Genomic DNA, 17707 nt, shown 5'->3' on the forward strand with positions numbered 1-17707 from the left:
TAAGCTTTCTTTGCAAGATTTTTGGACACTGACTCTTTCCTTTGGCTGAATGTTTATTGTCCCCATTTTGACTCCTGATGGTGGCATGAACTGAATCTTTGTTTGCAAATTTTTTGGACACTGACTCTTTCCTTGGGCTGAATATTGATTCATTATTAAAGCAAGCAAACAAAGAAATACACAAACTTTTGACTGATATAAAATCATGGCAGATGTAATTAAACACCTATGAAATGAGCATGGACTTGATGGAAAGTAATTTACACATCCCTTCTGTATTGGCATGAGAAAGAGATTAAAAAGATCTTAAAAAGATCAATCATTTTACTTTGAAGATCATATTTTTATTTATTTATTTACATTTATATCCCGCCCTTCTCCGAAGACTCAGGGCGGCTTACAGTGTGTAAGGCAATAGTCTCATTCTATTTGTATATTTACAAAGTCAACTTATTGCCCCCCCAACAATCTGGGTCCTCATTTTACCTACCTTATAAAGGATGGAAGGCTGAGTCAACCTTGGACCTGGTGGGACTAGAACCTGCAGTAATTGAAGGCAGCTGTGTTTTAATAACAGGCTTCTTACAGCCTGAGCCACACCGCAGCCCTATATTATGATATAGAATCAACAATGATGGTCACACCTTGCTTTCTTTACCTTCATTTTCAATCTTGAGGAAGGAAGAGGAGGAGGAGGAGGAGGAGACAAAGAGTAACCAAAATAGAGGAAATGTTTAATGGGTACAGGGACAGGATCTCAACTTTGAGGGACAGGGGAAAAAACCAATACCAAGGCAACAGTCAGATAACAGAAACCTATGTGTACCATGGAACTGTAACCTAGTAAAACATCACAGAAAAGACCTTCCCTAGTTCTCAAGAATATAAAGCGAGGGATGGAGGAAGTACATTCAGACTTACAGGTGCTGTAGGGTTAAGGTTTGGGTTAATGTTAGGGTTGTGGCACAAGAACAGCACAAGGAAGGCTAATGGGGCTGGTTGTGAGAAACTGGTGAGATAAAAATGCTACAAAAATGGGCTGTAGAAAATGAAAACACGGAGACAGTTCGGGAAATAACCAAGAGCATATTACCTTTCCTCTCTCCTCCAATTACTTTGCAAGATGCTCACTTGTTTAAAAGGCCATTGGATTAAAATAAAAGATCCTTGCAACAAGTATTTTGCCCAGTCCCAGGCCTGACTAAATATATAAAGATATCTGTTCACCCTGAATTTAATCAGAGAGTGTCCAGGAAAAAGGCAATCTGATATAGTGGCTAAGGCACTTGGCTAGAAACTGGGGGACTGTGAGCTATTGTCCCACCTTAGACCCAGAGCCAGCTGGGTGACCTTGGGCTTCTTCCTCTGTCTCAACCCTAGGAAACTGGCAATGACAAACTACTTCTGAAAAACCTTGCCAAGAAAACTTCTAGGGAGCCAGCTTGGTGTAATGGTTAAGGTATCAGGCTGAAACAGGAGACTGTGAGTTTTAGTTTTGCCTTAGGCATGAAGCCAGCTGGATGACCTTGGACCAGTCCAGGGGTGATATTCACTTATCTTCGCTACCGGTTCACAAATGGGAATACATATGTGTGCATGCTCGCTTCGCATGTGCAGAGCGTCAAAAATGGGACGTTATGACATCCGGGTGGGTGGGCAGAGCCTCCCGCAGCCACTGCTACTAGTTCACCCGAAACGGATAGAACCGGCTAAATAGCACCACTGTGCCAGTCCCTCTCTCAGCCCTAGGAAACAATGGCAAACCTCTCGTGACAAACCTTGCCAAAAAACCTGCAGAGACTCATTCAGGCAATCACCAGGAGTTAACAATGATTCAAAGACACACCTGAAAAAGTGCCCAGTATATTAACAAAGGATTTCATTATATTCCTCATTGCTGAAATAAAGACAATATTTCCATTTTCAAAGAGCTTCCTAAGATTATGAGTGACATTTCTGACCATTTTTTTTTATTTTTAACATTTAAGAGACGTCAAGAACGTAATAATTATTCTTCCTTCCCAACTAAATCTGAATGAATTGATTACTCATTTATGATACGATTGTGTATTTTCAATCTTTTCATTAATTTGTAGCCACCTCATCTAGTGGTACACTTTTGCCACTACAGCTCAAAGCCACAGCCCCCTTTTTTTTTTACAATTTATTTCACGCAAAAGATTTCTAAATTACTTATAAGTCTTCTATTTTGGGTGGATAGTTATCATAACTTAATGATACCCTTTGGGGATTAAAAACACTTATCTCTGGATCATGACTTATGATATCCCAGGGGGGGCGATTATCTTGGGAAAACCACAATTCGGCCATGCCTAATTGCTTAATTATTATAGCTGTGAGTTTGCATTGCTACACGGGAGCTCAGGTTATGACTTGGCACTTCTGTGAAGATGCTGTGCATGCAGTACTTCTGAAAATACAGTAAAAGCTACCCTCAGCTGATTCGCCAGGCAGAACAACTATGCTGGCAAATGCATCTCCCAATTTCTGAAATATTTAGAAAAAAATATTAAAGGAATGCTGGAGAATGCTAACATAAAATTACACTTAAAAAAAAAGGCGGATTGCATTGGCATCAACAGAAGGACAGCCAGTCTTCAGGACAGGTGGCAAAAAAAGGCTTACCTCCATGCTACTGAAAAGTGGAGGTTTGCAAATGTTGGATGTGATGGGTAGGGGATCCATATAGCAGTCAACAACTTTACCATTGCATTTTGCACGAGGCAGCCCAACCTAGAGTGCATTATAGATAAAAATCAAAATAGCTAGGTTATGGAGTCCTTAGTATTTTTTGAGCTTGGTTGTTTTCTTGTAGACATTTAGTCACAAGCTAGGTAACATCTTCAGTGTCATACCTGTCTCAGGATCGGCACAGTTATGAAGAAGCCTAAACTGGCACTATCAATGAACGATGCGACCAGATCTGGTAAGAGCAAGTGGTTAAGTTGTCAAATATTCAGCACTGGGTGTCTCATGCCAGCAATTCGCTTTCAGCCTAACCCATTTTGTGAGATTGTCATATGGAGAAAAATGGAGGGAAGACTTCCCCATGTGCATTGCCTTCAGTGTAATAGTCACCCGGAGATGTTGGGCCTGTATTATCAATCATCTTTATTTATTTTCTATTTTATGTATTAGATAAATTCATAACGTTTTCCAAGAGCTCCGAAACAGTTTATGTGGAGCTGAGGGCTTTTCCTTTTTATCTCCACAATAAAAATCCTGAGAGATATGTCAAGAGTCAGAATGACTGGCCTGGTGAATTTCTATAGCTAAGGATAATCTTCTCAATCTTACTCAGAAATACCTTAACCACTACCGTGGTTATCACCCTGTTCTTTCACAGAGGTGATAATAGGATAAATAATAGGCAGCATTTTTAGTTTTTTAAAATGATGCCTTTAATACTTTATTAAAAACTCAAGATTGCGAATATATATAATATTCTTTCCTCCTCTACTTTCTCTCACGGTTGGGTTGAGAGACAGTGACTAGCCCAGAGTCATCCAGCTGGTTTTTATGGCTAAGAAGGGACTAGAAATCCCTGTGTAAGGGTTCCAAGTAATTATCCCAAAGCAAATAAAACTCTGAGGCTGGTAGATTACTCAAATAATAGTTTTATTGGATATATCATATTAGCACAGTTCTAGTGAAAACCGATTCTGAAGGTTCCCGTGGTTTTCACCAAATTAAAAGTAAAAAAATTTCCCTTTCCCCAAATAATCAATCACATGGTCCAATCAGGGTGTTGTCTGGTTGCTTAGTAACATCACTCCTCCTCTCTCTCTGACCAGATGTGAGAATGTTCTTGGTTCCCAAGAGAAAGTATTTTGTTTTGGCTATCAAGATCCCAGCTATCTCTATTCCCCTCCTCTCTATCCCTCAGCTCCAGTGTAGCAATGCTGAAGCTCCAAAATGGCTCTGGCCAGGTCAGCTTCAGAGTTGACACCCTGCTTTATAGCCTGATGCCTTAACCACTAGACCAATCTGGCTCTTGGAATAACTCATCATTTCTAATTTAAGATAATAATTTCTTGCTTTTTTATTCTGAGAAGACTTCATTTTTTAATGTAGAATATGGTAGAATATAACTTTCCATGATTTATAAACCGTATTATTACTGTTTGTGGCAATTACTGTATTTCTAAAACTGTGTTATCCTTCACAGCAAGGTTGCACTGTTGAGTGACTCACCTTCAGTTTCAATGCCAAAAACATTTTCATTGTATCTATACACCACTCTAGACATTGTCTTTTCTTGAAATTTCTTCTTTCCCCTTTTTTGAGGAGCCCATCATTCCATCCAACCATTACTTTCTTGGTCTTTTCTATTATCTCAACCAATTCATCATTCCTTTATAGATTTGTGTTCTGATTCAATCCCCATTCATTCTCTTTTTCTCACAAAACACTTCAATGCACTTATATTTGAGACATACTTGTTCCTATTTGACCTGATCTCTTCTTGTATTTTACACACTACTAAAATATTCCATTCCCCTACTTTTACTTTTCCCTCACATTTATATCAACAGCACAATCTCAGGGCCCAACAATTTCACACAAAAGATTACAGGCACCTTTTCTTTATTTATTTTAAAAGACTTACACCACCGCTTGCATTGTAACAATCCTGGGCAGTGCACAGAACAATTAAAGCAGTCCCTCCCCTACAATCAGAATAAAAATCAACAAAGACTATAAAACTCTATAAAAACTCATGGCACCCTAGGGCAGCACTTTATTCACATGTTCATCTTCCAATATGATATATGCCATCATCTGTCAGCAGTGCCTCTCTGAATACACTGAACATGCAGGTTCAGATGTTGTGTTTCACTAATCCATTTCTACTGCATTCAATTTACTTGTTTATTTCTCCTGACATACTTAATTATAACTAAGTGGGTAGAAGCACTTATATAAACAGATATTTTAATTTATATTAAGAAGCATTTGTTCCTCGCAACAGATCACGTGCTACTTATCACTTCTTACCAGCATTTGTATGTCTTAAAATTTCTTTTTTTTAAAAAAAAGGAAGGAAAGAAGGAAGGAAGGAAGGAAGGTGTTCAGTACACCATGGTTTAATATCTTCAGTAACCATGGATTTAGCAATGGTCTCACCTAATCTGGCTTTAAGAACCTTAACAACTATGGCCTTAACTGTTGGTCTCACAAAATGTATGCTAACTGTATTCCTTTAAACTATTTTCTCTCTAAACCAGAACTGAATACAATTTACTAAAGCCTCTTTACCATCTGTTTAGTATTTTGTTTTGCTGAAAATAGGAGATTTCATGGAAAGAGAATGCAAAGAGAGAAGGTCCAGTTGGGCAGAATCAATTATTGTAAGGTGATATTTGAAGCAGCCTCTGCTGCTATACTATCTGAAGTGTTTTAGGTAATAACCAGCTCTCTGAATTTTGTCTGTTTTAATACCTCAATAGTCTTCAAGTTGATGTTATCTTGCAATCTAGCTGCTGCACTCTGCACCAGCAGCGGCTTCCAGATCCCCACCAAAAAACAAGCTCACATATACTTTATTACAGTAGTCCAGCTGAATGATGATCAGGGGGTGACTTACCAGTGGAAGGGCATCCTGCTCCAGATAAGAGTGTTAACCTGTGAATCAGTCGATATTAAGAAAAGAACTTTAGTCATGGCTTCCCCACAGGCTGTTTTTGTAGTAAGTCTAGGAGGTTCTGTTATGGGTAAACTGGGTTCACAACCAATATTGTGGACTGTTGAGCAGAGTACCCTACACATGGAAATGACTGAGACTGGTTGTATACAATAACAGTCACTTGCAGACAAACTGGGGTTTGATATTCCTTTACTTTTAGGGAAAAGGCAAAGTCATAGTCCAAAAACAATTCCAGGTCATACACATATAAAGTCAGTCTTCTTACCAAACATAGACTTGCAAAACAAACAAGGTCTTCTTTCAGTTCAGCAAAACACAGTTCAATACACAACAGTCAGTATCTTGAGGAATCAGTAACTAGCCATGATCAAGCAACGATCATAAAGCTCAAATATACAGTTGCAGCATGTCATCAGGTTACAATGCTGTAGCATCTCTGTAGATTCCCCAACAAGCTATAATTTAGTAGTCCTTTTATACATTGGCTACAGAGCTCAACCAATCAGGATGCTTGCATGATGCAGCACAGCCTTAAAGCAATATCATGCCTTTCTACAAACATATATAGTTAGTTTATATATTGCCTGGCCAACTAGTTAGGCAAATAACAATTTCCTGACAGGTTCTTCTAGTCATCAACCATTTTTCCCAGGGTGTGTGTAAGAGAGCCAAGCATACCTGTATAGCCAAAATTTCCAGATTGTGTAACTATTTATTACTGAATTCTTGATAAAGGTTGTGCTAGGCATAGCAGACTCAAACTTTTTATCGGTATAAGAACCTAACATAGCCTGTTGAAGCATCTTTGTAGATAACTTTGGATCTTCTGATCTTTGGATATTACCCAAACAGCAATCAGTAGAAGAATACCCAAGATTTCTACGTCTTGAAGACAATGTTCTATAAGCCATTCATATAAATGAAAAGCCCAGTTGTGAGGCTAAATCAAGGCATTAGTTGTTCATATTAAGAACAGGTTTGCATATACACTAAACACTGAGTTGCTTTAACTATGGTTTAATAAACAGGAGCAGTTATATTGTGAAATATGGGCAGAATTCTACTACTTAATAGTCACCTGAGACTGCTGAATGAGAGAGAAAAACAACACAAAGGATGCCCCACTTCTAAAATGTATGCAGTAACCATGCACATATCCACATAATTGAAAAATTCATCTATGTTGGCAGTTACTGTACTATCCTGGAATTCATGCAGTTCTCAATGAAGAAAGATGTAGATATATCTTAGCCACCCAGCATTTCCAGCTTTTTAAGAATTTTTAATAAATTATCCAATAAAGTAAGCAAAACCAAAATGTTAGCCTATTTCATTGGTATTTTGAGAATGAAATTAAAGAGAGAAAATGGTGATCTTATTTTAAGCATAAACAGGTGGGTTTTTTAATTGCTTTAAATAATTGATTATCAAATGCAGTTGACCACAATATGAATAAATATGACTTCATAAGTATGATTTTATGGGATAATTGGTTTATATTTGTGCAAAGTACTACATTATTTAGTAAAGGTGATATTGACAACTATGGAAAGAAATAATGTGTAGACATCTTTCAGAAAAAATGATAAAGAAGATGTCAAGCTCTTCGCTTCTTTGTTTGTCTTACTCTGCAATGTAGAAGAAGAAGTGGTAGAATCTGGGGATGGAGTTAAAAGAGGAATCAACTTAGAATTTCTACATAGCCATACGTGGACTAAGTCTAGTCCTCTTGAATTCCATTGACCCTTATTTAATGCCAAGCAGGTGTTAACTGTAAATTGAGAAGATTCCTGTGCATCTGACACAATTACCAAAAAATCAGTTTAATTAGACCTTCATATGTGGACATTACAACAAAGAGCTATCTTATTTCCTGTTAGTACACTGCATGGTAAGATGAATTCTGAAGGTAAACCAACATGGCAGCCCTTCCTTTCTCTTTTCCTTACCTTCTCAAAATTTGTCACAGTTAATCTGCCTTTTTCTAACTCACTCTCAGATGACAGTTTATTATTATGTCTTGTTTTTACAGAATTTTCCTAGGTTCTTTGGAATAATAGACTCAGTCACACAGGTATCAGTAGATTTGTTTGAATTCTAACGCATGTGGCATCACATCAGCTCACCCTTTCATATAAAAATTTAATAATAACCATTGATAGCATATGCCTGCCCCTGAGAAATCAATGCAGAGGTTTACTTCAAGTCAATCAAAATTAAAAGATTATGACATCAACAAGTTGTGAGGGTGAGGGTTCATTCTCCAAGCTTGTGGGTTGGTTTTCCTAAACTCCGCTGAAGATGTTTTTTTTTAATTTACATTTATATCCCGCCCTTCTCCGAAGACTCAGGGCGGCTTACAGTGTATAAGGCAATAGTCTCATTCTATTTGTATATTTACAAAGTCAACTTATTGCCCCCCCAACAATCTGGGTCCTCATTTTACCTACCTTATAAAGGATGGAAGGCTGAGTCAACCTTGGGCCGGGCTTGAACCTGCAGTAATTGCAGGCTGCTGTGTTCTAATAACAGTCTTCTTACCAGCCTGAGCTACCACGTCCCTTACCTAGCTTGGTAATGAAACATTCAGAAACCAATCCACAAGCTCAGGGAATAAACCCTCACCATCATCCTATTCCCGAGCTTAAGATATTTGCCACTACTGCAAATCAACAAGTTGTGTTGATGTCAGTGGTTATTGGTACAATGGGTGCCATACCAAAAAATCTTGGTGGGGACCTAAAAAATAATGCACATTGACAATATTTCTATCTGTCAATTACAGAAGCCACACCTCTTGGATTTGTGCATATACTACACAGATACATTATGACATCCTAGATTTTGGAAAGAACCTGATGCTTATGAAAGCCAACACCAACTAAAGAACTAGTAGCTGTGATTTTACATTTTTGTATATAATGATAATAACTTGAACCCCATCAGCATTGTTAAAATTGACCATTGGTCAACTGCAAAAGGCAGCTTGACTTGGAACAGCTTATATCCTGTGACAATACCTTTAACCATCAAACAACATCTGCCTATCTTAGGTCCTTGGGAAGGGTTTGATGGGTGAATTAAAAAGGCCAAATACAGTCTAAATTTCTGGATGACTTTGAAAACAGCAACAACAATAACAACAACAACCATAATTGCAACACACCTGTTCTCTCTAAAAGATCTTTGACAGACTTCAATTCCTAAAGGGAAAGTACATTGTATTCACAGTAAAGATGACTCTTACGTTACAACCACATTTGCAATTTGTTGTGTGTGAAAAAATTAGAGGTAATGGGCAAAAGTCATTAGCAATATGGATTGTACTCTACTAATTTTCAATCTAAGCAAGACAATTATCTGATTTGTGTCCCAGTCTCCCTGTACAAATGACTTAGTTATTTTCTTTACCAGTCAACTGGCACATTTTTAAAAGTGTGGCTAGAAGCCACACAGGACCAGGGATAGCTCAATCAAATTATACTGTCCTTAGTTCTTTGAGTCCTCATATCACTTGAAAAAGCCACTCTCATATCTTGTTTTTTTATGTTTTTTCTCCCTCTGGAGGAAAAAAACCCTGTCATGGCATGATTGGAGCCAATGTTACCATGATCAGGTTGGGGAGATCATAACTATCATTGGATTAAACCAATTTCCAACCATTTGCATTCTTCCTCTACTTTCCCAGTGTGACTGTGGCAGGAGAAAACCAAAGTGACCACAGTTGGAATGCCTAGAGATGTGTTAAATTTTAAGTCCCTCTATGAAAAGTCATCTTGATTACAAACATAGATAGATTTAATCCTCTGCTAAGTATTGCACATTCCAGAAGGAGTTAGTTGTTTGAAGAGTGAGTTGGAAGTTTCAACTTCCAAAAACAGTGGATCATTTCGGTGCTAATTCCTTCTTTCCAGGGTCAATTACCCTGATTAATTAACTCAGTTTTTGAATTTTCACACAATGTTTACCCTCTTTGTCCTTTACTCAGGTGAGCATGTTGTACAAACACAATGTGTGAATTAAGTTGTGATCTCACTGTTTCAATAGATCAGTGTTTTTCAAATTTGGCAGCGTTAAGGTATGAGGACATCAACTCTCAGAATATCCCAGCCTGGGAAATTCTGAGGGTTGATGTCCACTTATTTTAAAGATGCCAAGTTTAATAAAACAGTGCAACAGATGCATGTCCAGATATTTTTTTTCCCTTGGTGGCTGTAACAGAGAAAGCATAACATTGATATATTTCTGAATCAGTGATACCATTTGTTCTCTGTGCGATTCAAACATCAATATTCTCTCCTATTTTTTTGGTAGACAAATGTAATCATGACCATAATGTATTTTGTACACAAACATTGTTTTCACAGAAGAGCTATCCTGGTTATGGGTTTAACCCAGTTTCTGCACTTGCACGTTACCCTGAGCAACATTGACCACACTAGATAGATCTGGTGGAAAAATTAAGCACTCATCCCAATAAACATAGTTCAGACCGGGATGCCCTATGTACGGTCACTCATGCCCTTGTCACCTCCCATCTGGACTACTGTAACGCTCTCTACATGGGGCTCCCCTTGAAGAGCACCCGGAGGCTTCAGCTGGTCCAGAATGCAGCCGCGCGGGTGATAGAGGGAATAAGTCAAGGCTCCCATATAACACCACTCCTGCATAGGCTGCACTGGCTTCCGGTGATCTTCTGGGTGCAATTCAAGGTATTGGTTACCACCTTTAAAGCGCTTCATGGCATGGGACCTGGCTATTTACAGGACTGCCTACTGCGACCGACGGCCTCCCAGCGACCAGTGCGCTCCCACAGAGTGGGCCTCCTTGGGGTACCGTCGGTTAGACAATGTTGGCTGGTGACCCCCAGGGGGAGGGCCTTCTCTGTGGGGGCTCCAACCCTCTGGAACGAATTACCACCAGGTATTCGCCAACTCCCTGATCTCCGGAATTTCCGATGTGAGCTGAAAACATGGCTGTTTCATCGCGCAGGACTGGCCTGATAGTTTTAATTGGGAATTTTAAATGGGTTTTAAGGAATTAGCCTAAATCTAAATATTTCATTTTAAATTATTTTAATGTTTGTAATATTGTTTTTTATATGGCTGTAAACCGCCCTGAGTCCTTTGGGAGAAGGGCGGTCTAGAAATATAAACAAATAAATAAATAAATAAATAAGTGTGTTAAGCCATTCAGCCACTGCCCTGTTTAACTATCTTGTATGAACATGACATCTAAAACTGCCAAAAAAAATAATTTACATCGGAGAAAGTCTGGATGCTATAATGAACAAAAACAAAACACTAGGAAAATGTGCATACAGCTAAACAGAATTAGAGTAAAATATTATGATCATATGTAACAGAGTCTCATAACTCCTAGGTTGGCTAGTGGAGACATTCTCAGAAAATAGCTCAGTTTTTTTAAACAACAACAACAACAACAACAACAACAACAGAGAAATAATGGTATGACTGAGGCACAGGAGTATACCGTATAATCTCAGGACACCTTGATCAAATACCCCATTTAGATTTAGGGGTGAATAAGCAAGAATTTCCTCTGTGGCTCTTAGGCTCATAAGCAAGATGTCCAATCTGGGCCTTGGCTGTTCACCAAACACAATTGGAAATGACAGCTAACCTTGACAATGGTGTAGCCCAGTTTGCTTGACAGCAATTTATTGTTTGCTGCGGCTGCTTTTTTTTTTTCTTTTAACCCTTCTCTGTTCCTCCCTCCACATTTTTCCCAAAAGAATTGGAGGCTAACAATCCTTGATGGATGATAGTAGCCTTCTTTCCCAGCAGCACATTCTTCATCTAAGGAACAACACATTTTGTTCACGGAAGTTGCAGTAGAAATGAAGAGGTTTTTCTTCCCAGTCAAGGCTGAAGCTACAACTCAGAATTGCAATATTGTATTTTATTTGGTAGGATGCAGTCGGTAATCCCATTGTTGTTGTTGTTGTTGTTAGTGTAGTCTTTGAGCAGAAAGTTTGCATCCATTAGCTTGCAGGATTGCAATTAGGATTCAGGCCAAACAAAGAATCAATATGATGTCATGTCTAGACAAGATGTAAATTAATATGAAGGCAACTGAGTTACAAATACTATACTAATACAAATTAATCTGAATTAAATTTAATCCACAGTTATTAACTGATTAAATGTGGCTGTTGGTAGCTACAGGGTGCTGCTTTCCATCTGTGTTTATTAGGAGCACCACTTAATCGCTGAGTCTGAATGGGGAGATATTTAAAGCACATGTCAGCTTAGGTTGCCTCTGTGCATTCAGTGGAAGATCCAGAGATGCAAAGCATTTTAAAGACGGAGGGAGGACCCTTCTTTGGGGTTTTATCATTAGCAAGGGTTAGAGCAATGCTTCATTCTTCATCTCCATGGGTAGGTAATATATAGAGTCGGGGATAATATAAAGGAAGGAGGCAGGGCTGGGAGAGGAAAAAGCCTTAAAATATTGCTGTTGTGTCATTATGCAATGAACGGATCACCTGTTGCCAGGCATAAGGATATAAATGTCTGATGTTGACCCTTCTCAGTCAAAGCTGTTTACATTTCAGAGCAGGATAGTCACTAATGTAAACATGAGATGGGCAGATTTGTCTCCTGAAATTAAGAAAATGTCAGCTGTGGCTGTCAAACTGAGTCAAATATATTCAGTTGAGAGTTATCTTGAAGAAATGGGAATTCAGAGGAACAATAATACATGGCATTTGGCTGGCCATCCCAGAAAGCCTGTTTCCAATTTATTTTATTTTAGCCACAACCTCACTGTCCCTTGATCCAATCCCCATTGGAAATCTAATGACAAGCAGTCTGAATGAAAGATCCCCAAAACTTCGTTGTAACATCCCATTTGCACCACTCCCTCCTTGATCAACAAACTCAAACTTCATTCCCGTAATTCCTGCTTGAGCACCGCTTGCACCATCGCATGCAGCCTCCCCTCCCGCTTTCTTTCTGTCCATGAACTAGCTCTCCAAAAGCTCTCGTGCTTGCTCTCTCTCTCTCTCTCTCTCTCTCTCTCTCTCTCTCTCTCTCTCTCCACCCCCTTTCTCTCTCTTTTCGTCTTAAAAGTTTTGATGAGGTTTGGAAATCTATTATGAATCTATCATATAGAACTTCTGGCTGTTAATTACAAACTATGTGATACCCCAACCAGGGTCACCACATTGTATGGACTCTTTTATAGACATCCCACTCAGGGCCTTAATAACAGAAGCTGTCATGACCGTGGTCTCTGCCTAGCTTGAAGTCCTAAACACTTCTGACAAGCTGCAGCTCATTAAGGGCCAGTCATTTGGCTGAAACGTCTATCAGCTCTCAGGGATGTTCCAAGATGAATAGGGCCAAAACAATAGTCCCATTTGTTAGGCAGGAGCTTCTCTAATGCATGATGAGACAATCAAGCCAAGCCGTCTTCGGCACAAAGACATAATTAATCAAATGGACAAATGGTTCAAAAATGGTCTTCCTCTGTTCAGGAGTGGACAAAGCGTTTCTATGGAAACATTGGCGTTTGCATCATGGTTAATGACCATTCCGTACAATGAAAATTCTCCTTTCCTGCCTCTCTTCTCTCCCCCCCCCAAAAAAACAATATAATCCAAACAAGACAGTAGGAGGCGGGGGTGGGGGGAACGGACGGACAGAGAAGCTCCACCAGGAGGGAAGGAGGGGAGAGAACAAACAATTTTAATAAATAAATTTAAGCCTTATGCTTTAGGATGAAGAATGGGCCGTCCTGCAACTCTCGTGTGATGGTGTGATACCGTTATTTCAAGGGATCTTTTGATATATCATAGAAATAATGCCTTTTCTGAAGCGAGGGCTAAAAGGTGTGGCGTTAGTATATACTTAGGGAAACCCTTTCCACTTGGAAACAATTTAGGATTTTGAGGATAGGCCCTTTGTGGTATAATAAATACAACATTACAGTCCAGTTTTTCATTAAGGGCTAATAGTGTATCTTTATGCCTTTTCCCAACATTTGGGCTTCCCAATGTTTCTTCAGCTTATGAAAAAAGTAGCTTGATTTCTCATATTACTCTTGCATTTATTGCATTTATATGTGAATAATAATTCGAGTTACATTGGGTCCTATTTGTCTCCCATTTCAACACCCCACGCCTGAGAAACTGATTTCTCTTTCCTCCTGCAAAGCTCCTTATTTTTTATTTATTTATTTATTTTGTCACGCAGTATATATAAGCATAAGCATGAAATAACTACAATATAGAAGCATATATATGAGTATGAGTATGTAATAACTATATTAATTGGATATAATGAAAGGAAACAATAGGACAGGAACGGTAGGCACGATTGTGCTCTTATGCACGCCCCTTACAGACCTCTTAGGAATGGGGTGAGGTCAATAGTAGACAGTTTTTGGTTGAAGCTCTGGTGCAACAAAATGGCTTAAAATATTGGGGGAGTCTCTAGAGGCAATGGTGCCTAACCTTGGCAGATATGCTGCCTGGTGAATTCTGGGAGTTGAAGTCCAGAAGTCTTAAAGTTGCCAAGGTTGGACATCTCTGCTCTAGAGCAAATATGAGGCTCTTAGAGCATACGGAAAATAAAGCTGAAGTGTGCTTGCATTGTATTGATGTAAGTTATATTCTTAATAAAATGATTCTTACTGAACAGAAATGTTCTTGTTTATTCTTTTATCTTTGTTTTTCAATTCTGTTATGGTTCTTTGTTTTGTTTCAGTTCTTCTCCCTTCATTACTACAGAGAAGTTCAGCTCATGTATACATTTACTACTAAATCTGCATTCCCAAGTACAGTATGTATTGTCAATACATACTAGCTAAAGTCTTAAGTGTCTGGGTATTGGCTGAATGTACAGTAGGTTTCCATAACAAGCTTTACTTCTGTTACTGCTATTACTATTACAACATACTAGTTCTTCTAATGTCTGAATCTGGCATTAGCTTCAGCTATAGTATCTTGATTTTCAGGCAGAGTTTAATGAGCCTTGCTTTGAATTTCTGCTTCTTGCACATTATTTTCAAGTCTAATTTAAGCCTTTACATCAGAAGATCTAGATCTTCCACAGTATTCTGGCACTTGATAGATGTTGGAACTAAATTTCTGCAAAGGCAAATAGGCTATAGAATCAATAAGTAATACCCATAGGGTCTTGCGGCTTATGTTAGTTTGGGCAGAGTTGGATGCAGATCCTAGGTCAGGGGTCTGCAACCTTCAACACTCAAAGAGCCATTTGGACCCGTTTCCCACAGAAAAGAAAACACCAGGAGCCAATAATTTAACAACCGGTGTGATGGGCTGGGCATAGCCAACTGGACGTCGCTCACTCCCACCCAGTCACATGACCCCCCCCCCCAGCCAGGCCTACCCAGTTAGTAATTAGGGCAGAGAACCGGTTGTTAAATTATTTGCCCTGCCCTGCCCAGCCCTCCCTCCCAGCCACCTCTTGACCTCTTGCCACACCTGGCCTCAGGTATGTTGTAGGTCCCTCCCTCCCTTCCTCTCTCTCTGTCTCTCTCTCTGTCTCTGTCTCTCTCTTTCTTTCTCTCTCTCTCTCTCTCTCTGTATCTCTCTCTCTCTCTCTCTCTGTATCTCTCTCTCTCTCTCTCTTTCTCTCTTTCTTTCTTTTCTTTCTCTCTCTCTCTCACTTTCTCTTTCTCTCTCTTTCTCTCCCTCTCCCTCTCTCCCCGTCCCCCTCCCCCTCCCCCACTCCCAACCCAACTCACTTCCCAACCCATGCACCCAGGGAATAACTGTAGGGAAATTCGGCTATGTTCTCTCTGTCTCTGGAAAAATACAAAAATATTTATTTATTTATTTATTTATTTATTTATTTATTTATTTATTTATTTATTTATTTATTTATTTTGTCACACAGTATATATAAGCATAAGCATGAAATAATTGTACAATATATAAGCATATATATGATAAACCTTGCATTGCAAAAGGAGTAACTGTCAGGCTGTTACATCACAGCAGGTTGCAGCCTTAGATCGCCACACCCACTTCAGAGAAGCATCGTCCCAAGCAGCAGCACACTCACACAGGCATGCATACGTATCCTGCAACTTGGTCCAATGTGGCTGGAAAATATAGTCCCTGGGTGCTGCCGAAGATGCTTGGCAGGCAAAGTATGGGATGAGCCCCCCACACCCCCATCACCAAGGCAGTGTCTGCTGAATCCCTGCAAAACTGGGCAAAGGCAGAGAGAGGGGAGCAGACGGAGCTGAATTGAGCCGAATCTGTCTCTCTCTCTCTCTCTCTGTTTCTCTCTCACTGCCTGACTGCAACAGGAAATGGCAGGTGGCTACTTCCGGCCTTGGTTGGTGCTGGATGCACAACTTGCTTTCTGCCCTGAGACACTGCCCCACCCCGCCCCGCAGCCAATGCTGCGAGAGCAGTGGGCAGGCCATGGAGATGGCAATAGCAGCGGGAGCCGCAGCAGGGGGCTGAAACAGCCTCAGGCGGCTCCAGAGCCACAGATTGCTGACACCTGTCCTAGGTTTTAAGCAATTTCAGTCTTAAATCAATTTTTTTTATAGTAGACTTCCAACCATTGCAGTATCCCCATGTCATGTGATAACAATTCAAGTGCTGGACCACCACCATGATGGTTGCAGTGTCCTGGGGTCTTTTGCGGCCTTCTGACAAGCAAAGTCAATGGAGAAGCCAAATTCACTCAACAGCTCTGGCAAATAAGATCATAAAATGAAGCAAAACTCATTGAAAAACTGCCTTGCTTAGCAATGGGAATTTTGGGCCCAGATGTGGTTGTTATGTCAAAGACTACCTGGGTATCCCATATCCATGTATTCAAGCTTTGATTTGAAAAAGTTATTTTCCAATCTGTGCCCTCTTAAACCCTTTAGAATGGAAGATCAGCTGGACATTGCTTCATTCTGGTAGCAGCCCCAGCTCCGACTGACTACAATGCCTGGCTGACTCTGCCTTACTTGGCAGCCATTTTATCCTGGGGCTCCTGAACTAGCAGTTATCTTTTTTTTTTTTAATGAGCTCAAGCAAAGAATGGCTCATGAAATCACTGGACCATCTTCAATCCTAGAAGCATCATTCAGTCATGACTTGTCTGAGTGGGCACCACTGAGTGAGGGATGCTCCTCTTCCTCTACCTACTCTGAAACTGAGCTATTAGTTCACCCTTTCTCTAAGGTGCTCATAGATTGGCAGAAGAAGGAATGAAAGAACGAGCTCTTTTCTGTTGCTTTGGTTACCGTAGCATCAGAACAATGATAGAGCCATTAAATTGTGTTAATGTAAAAGAAGTTAACACGGGAAAGGCAGACTATGAAGGCATCCATGCGTGCAAACATCTGGGAAAACAAAGGAAAGGTCTGGAGACTGGTGGGAAAAGGAAGAATTCTTACAGGATTAGAATTCGTACAGGAGCCATTTGTACAATGGGGGTTGTTTTCCCTGAGTCAATGGCAAGCATGGAAACCACCAGCCAGGATTTGTAGTGGCTACAGTCTGACCCCATTGCAAACATACTGCAATCTGGATTGGAATTACAGATTAATAGAGTTGGAAGGGACCTTATAGGTCATCTAGTCCAACGCCCTGCCCAAGCAGACCCTACACCATTTCTGACAGATCACAGTCCAGTCTCTTCTTGAAAGCCTCCAGTTATGAAGCTCCCACAACTTCTGAAAGTAATCTGTTCCATTGGTTGATTGCTCTCACTGTCATAAAATTTTTCCTCATTTCCAGATTGAATCTCTCCTTGTTCAGTTTCCATCCATTATTCCTTGTCTGGCCTTCAGGTGCTTTGGAAAATAGTTTGACCCCTCCTCTCTGTGGCATTCCCTCAAATATTGGAACACTGCTATCATGTCTCCCCTGGTCCTTCTCTTCACTAGACTAGCCGTGCCCAGTTCCTGCAACCATTCATCGTATATTTTAGCCTCCAGTCCCCTAATCATCTTGGTTGCTCTTCTCTGCACTCTTTCTAGAGTCTCAACATTTTTTTAATAGTGTGGTGACCAAAACTGGATGCAGTATTCTAG

Source organism: Ahaetulla prasina, chromosome 2 (genome assembly GCF_028640845.1).
Source record: "Ahaetulla prasina isolate Xishuangbanna chromosome 2, ASM2864084v1, whole genome shotgun sequence".
Taxonomy (NCBI): domain Eukaryota; kingdom Metazoa; phylum Chordata; class Lepidosauria; order Squamata; family Colubridae; genus Ahaetulla; species Ahaetulla prasina.